A 6000-nucleotide genomic window follows, 5' to 3' on the forward strand; every position below is an offset into this window, starting at 1 on the left:
ATACCGAAGATTTCTCTAAAATTGCACTGTATTGGTTAAGGTTAATAGTTCTCTTTTCTTTCATTGTAGTGTCACTGGCAATTTATCAATACAATGAGACCTTTTGACAAGAATAAAATAGAAGAACAAAATTACTTTTTACCTTCCTGCAAAATATGAGGAAGCAATATGTCTAACCATTGCGGTCTGAAATCTGATAAGAAGCCATTATCACAGTGTTTCTCAACCTTGGCGACTTTAAGTCCTATGGACGTCAACTCCCAGAATCCCCCAGCCAGCTCTCGCTGGCTGGGGAATTCTGGGAGTTGAAGTCCACAGGACTTAAAGTCGCCAAGGTTGAGAAACACTGCATTATCAGAATGTGACTGCTGCTTATTGTGAGAGCACACTTTTTCATCCCTCCCCCCCCGCCCACCCAGCAATCTGTATTTGCAAAGCTGTTAGAGCAATCTATGCTATTGTTACAAGGCTCCGATCACCTTGAATCAAACAGCAAGGCCAGAATTTAAATTAAAAAAATGCTGGAAAAAGCAAACCAATCCATATTACAGGGTCACTATCAGAGCTCTGAAGCCAATGAAAGATCAGGAAGCCGAGGTGGTGCAGTGGTTAGAGTGCAGTACTGCAGGCCACCTCAGCTGACTGCTACCTGCAGTTCGGCGGTTCTAATCTCACCGGTTCAAGGTTGACTCAGCCTTCCATCCTTCCGAGGTGGGTGAAATGAGGACCCAGACTGTGGGGGACGATATGCTTGCAAGTTCATACATCTTTACTGTAGATTGTATAGGCAACATTGGCCAGTTTTTGGTTCAAAGAAAGCCAATGCAAATGAACCAAACAAGAACAATTTTCGTTTTGCCTCTCTAATAACAGTAACATATCATGTTTGGAAAAACACAATGACAGACTGAAAAGGGAAGATGAAAAGAAGCAGAAAGAACATTGTGTGGGAAAAGTACTAACTTTGTGTCTGAAAGGCCCGCTCGCTCGCTCTCTTCCCCTATATATATATATACACACCACATGTATATTGTGTATTCATACAGTAAGGATAAGTGAGTGTAGCTAATAAGATGTATTTTGGCTTCTTGATGAATAGTTTATGTTCCTCCCTTAAGAAGGATGCGTGTGATTTCATAAAATAGGAGCAATAGCATTTGCTGTTAACCCAATTACAAATTAACCCAATTATAGTTAATTTGAGTGTAACAAGATAATGAAAGGATGTACAGGGAGAAAATCTAGAAACAGAACATAATTCAGGAGAGATAATTGGGTGCAGACTTTACCAAGAATTCTTTCTCTATATAAATACAATGATTCCTTCATTACTAATGAAGAATTGTGGTATTTTTTTTAAATCTAAAAAGAAATCACCTCACTGCCAGCTGTATTCTAGACAGAACATGATTATTGTCCACAATGGTTTATACAATTTCGTAGGCCAAACCTTCAGCTATAACCATGACTGCAGTATTTAAAAATATTTGGTTGGACTGATAAAATATAGGATTTGATGTGCAAGGTATCTGGAGTACAGCTTGTTATGGATGAAGAATATGGATGCTTCAGAACTGCATCTTAAATAGCTCCTTCCGCTGCTGATGCCAACTGCGTCTAAATCAATTTCAGCAAAGTCTATCCAGATTGGAATTCTTCAAGAGTTCAGTGTAGGCCAGAGATAGGGAACAACGACCCTTTTATGACTTGTGAACTTCAACTCCCAGAATTCAGCCATGCTGGCTCAAGAATTCTGGGCGTTGAAGTCCATAAGTCATAAAGGAGCTATCCTTCCCCACCTCTGATTTAGACTGTTTATATCTACAGCTTCTGCTGGACAGTTTCTCTGCTGTTGTGCCTCCAACTTTCCATGCCATAAAAGTCATTGCTGATTGCTTTCTTTTCTTCAGGTGTAGCTTACCAGACATCACGGAGCCGAAGTGGCGCAGTGGTTAGGGTGAGGTACTGCAGGCCACTTCAGCTGACTGTTATCTGCAGTTCAGCGGTTCTAATCTCACCGGCTCAAGGTTGACTCAGCCTTCCATCCTTCCGAGGCGGGTGAAATGAGGACCCAGACTGTGGGGGCGATATGCTGACTCTGTAAACCGCTTAGAGAGGGCTGAAAGCCCTATGAAGCGGTATATAAGTCTAACTGCTATTGCTATTGCTATATGTATATTTTGGAGGAGTGGGGGGGGGAGTGTTTCTTACCAAGTTAAACATATGTTCAGGCACAGCAGGTAACTTTAAAATTAATGTTCCCTTTCTTGTTTTTTCTGCAGATTTGGCTCATTAACTTTCCCTGCAGCTAATGAACTGATTTGATTTCATATTTACAGTGAGATGTGGTTGAGTAAAAGACAATTTTAGTTTGTTTCTGCCCTCCAGAAATGGCTAGTGGCCTATAATTCCTTGCAAGGCAATTTGCCCACATAGATATGCTTTGTTGTTCCTAAAGTTATCATTAGTAAATTACAAGTAAAGTCATGTCTCCTTGGATCGAGTTTGTTACTTGGTGAAATAATGAATGTCATATAATTATGGAAAATTTTTGACCTCTCTTCTAGCATAAATCCTCATAGTCTTGAGAAATTTCCCATCCAAGTAGTAAACAAGCCTGATTTTATTTTTGTTCAAATCCAAACAAGCTAATTAAGATATTACCACTTGCTGGGTATGAAAAAAACAATTCTATGTGATATATATTTGTGATTTCTTTCAATTTAACCTTTAGCTTTTGTAGATAAGCCAGAAAAGCTGTAAATTTATCTTTCTCGCACACGTCCACCTATTCACACATAATCTTGTATTTTTTTTCTCTCTGAATCATTCCACTTTTACTCATTTCGTCACTTTTTTGACCATGTTCATTTTTTTCAAGTTCCTCACTTGACGTTACCAAGAAATGGCCTGTTCCACATTCAGAATACTTATCACCCTTGTATCCATAACTAATTGTCTAATTTGTTTCATCCTTAAGAAACAAATCATGCATACTTTAGACTTAAACCTTCCTTTCTTTTTATATGCATATGTATGATAAATTTCTGATTAAGCCATATCTCCATATCTCTGAAATAAGCAAATCTTTTTTCAAGCAGATACTCATCAAAGAATCATTATTTTCATTCATTCTTGAGTCTCTAACTGGCCTATTCACTTTTTCTGATTTCTCTTGTCTCATTTCCATCCATCCATTGATATCATCTACTAGAATAGACTCAAGGTTGACTCAGCCTTCCATCCTTCCGAGGGGAGTGAAATGAGGACCCAGACTGTGGGGGCGATATGCTGACTCTTTAAACCGCTTAGAGAGGGCTGAAAGCCCTATGAAGCGGTATATAAGTCTAACTGCTATTGCTATTGCTATCAGAATTTTGCTGTTTACTGTTCAGTGATTAGGGAGGCCTCTGTCTTAACTCTCTTTGAACTGGACTCTGGCTTTTTTAACCTAGGTAATAATTCCTGCCTATCTCTGTCAACTTCATCATCCTTACTCTCTATCCCTCATTTTTAGATTATTTGTTTCCAAACGTTATAAGTAAAATAATGCTTTATTTACAGCCCTCGTGGCAGAATGGGACAACTCACCAAGTCACTGCGGCCAACTTGCCATGACCAACTTGCTATAGCCAGCTTACTAGGGCCAACTTGCCGCGGGACAACTCTCCACAGCCGACTTGCCATGGGAAAACTTGCCGCAGGACAATTTAATAATTCAATTTATTTATTTAAAATAAATATTTTTTTTTAATTTTTGTCATTCACATTTCATTCTCTCCCTCCTTTTGCATCCTTACTTTAATGATTTTATTCTACCATTTAGCAATAGCAGTTAGCAATAGCAATAGCAGTTAGACTTATATACCACTTCATAGGGCTTTCAGCCCTCTCTAAGTGGTTTACAGAGTCAGCATATTGCCCCCAACAACAATCCGGGTCCTCATTTTACCCACCTCGGAAGGATGGAAGGCTGAGTCAACCCTGAGCCGGTGAGATTTGAACAGCCGAACTGCAGAACTGCAGTCAGCTGAAGTAGCCTGCAGTGCTGCATTTAACCACTGCGTCACCTCGGCTCTTAATGTAACGCTTGTCCCACAGCAAATTGTTTCACAGCGAGATGGCTATGGCAAGTTGTCCCATGGACAGTTGAATGTGGCAAGTTGGCTATGGCAAGTTGTGGCGAGTTGGCCATGGTGAATTGTCATAGACCTGCTTGTGGTCCTTTGGTTGAAAGAGGATGAAGATCTAGTCCAATGCCCTGCTTGGTGGCAAAACTGTTCCTTCTCAAGTTCATTGAAGATCTCATGACAATTTAACTGCTATATGTCTAATGCAACTCAGGATGGCTTGTGGATCCCAAATAAGCATTCTTCTATCTAAGTTGCCAAGATGCTACTGGAACAAGCACACTCACTTATTTGGTAATTTATGGGGGTGATGGAAAATAGGCAATTTTACCCTTCCTGATCAATAGATGAGCACAGACACATCTTAATCAATAAATTTCATTAAAGACATGCTGCTTTAATGATTTGCATCAGTAAAATAGTAGCATTTTCTTTTCCAGACTTGGCTAGCAACCCTAATCATTATGCCAGTAATACTGCATTAATAAGGAAGGATGACTTCTGCTAAGGGTAATTTCTTAAGATCATCTTTCCTGTAAATTTTTTATGTTGCCTAGACAAGATAGCATCGGTCTACTATATAGGAATTTTGAACTGTTCCAACAATATAAATATCTTGGGATTGTTCTGTGTTCAGATATAGGCAATCCAGAAGACTCGATTGTAATACTAATTCAGCAAATTGGAAAGTAACGTAGGTTATCTCAGGATAATTCAAGAATCCTCTGATTTAACTCAGAACCTGACATTTATAAATTGGAATCTGTCTATCTCTCTTTGACTATTATTTAAAAATAAACAAAGAGAGATTCTAATTTATGAATGTCAGGTCCTCAATTCTAACTTTTTTATCTATTTGACACAATTTAGCAATAGTAGATATGTATTAGAAAATAACACTGGTCAAATTTAACAGAAATTGATACACACAGACATATACTAGCTGCCCTCAATTTTTTATATATATTTTAGTAGTTAAAACAAAATTCGAAGTAAAAAGGCAATACTTTAAAAGTAGGCCTAATTGGTTCACTGACAAATGCGCGCTCGACAAAAGCGTGCTGACGAAACCACGGGGAGAAAAGCACGAGTTTGAAATCGAATGAGCGCAGAAGCGCGCCGACAACAGCGCGCCAACAGAAGCGCACTCTAAACCTAACCCTAAAGGTAACCCTAAACATAACCCTAAACCGAACCCTAAACCTAACCCTAAACCTAACCCTAAACCAGGGGTGGGTTTCAGGCGGTTCGTGGTGGTCCCCGCGAACCGGTTGGTCGGCAAACCTGGAAGTAAGTAACTTCCGGGAACGCCGAAGGATCCACCCACCCGCCCGCTTTTCTTACCCAGTTTTGATGAGTTCTGCGCTTCCACGCATGCTCAGAACGCATACAGCGCCTGCGCGATCCTCCAGGAGCAGCTGGAGCATCGCACAGGCGCTAGTACGCATGCGTGCACTGCGCACATGCACGAGGACGCCGCCGGCCCCATTCCAACCGATCCAGTTGGAACGGGGCGAGAAACCCACCCCTGCCCTGAACCTAACCCTAAACCTAACCCTTACCCTAACCCTTACCTTAACCGTAATTGCGCTTCTGTCGGCGCTCTTGTCGGTGCGCCTTTGTAGGCGCGCTGTCGATGTGGTTTTATCGCTGCAGTTTTGTCGGTGTGCTGTTGACGGGTGTGCATTTGTTGGGTCACGGGCCTAATTTAGTGGTCTCTCATTCAGCAAATGTTTGAAATTACATTGGCACTGAAGAAATATAGTGGTGTGGGAAAGACTTTAGAAGACTGGTCCCAGAGATGTTGCCTAGGGAAGCGGCCCCCAACTTTTTGGGCACCAAGGACCAGTTCTGTGGAGAGAGGTTTTCT

Source organism: Thamnophis sirtalis, unplaced genomic scaffold (genome assembly GCF_051295495.1).
Source record: "Thamnophis sirtalis isolate CommonGarterSnake01/CBP01778 unplaced genomic scaffold, rThaSir2_p1.2 scaffold_11, whole genome shotgun sequence".
Taxonomy (NCBI): Eukaryota; Metazoa; Chordata; class Lepidosauria; order Squamata; family Natricidae; genus Thamnophis; species Thamnophis sirtalis.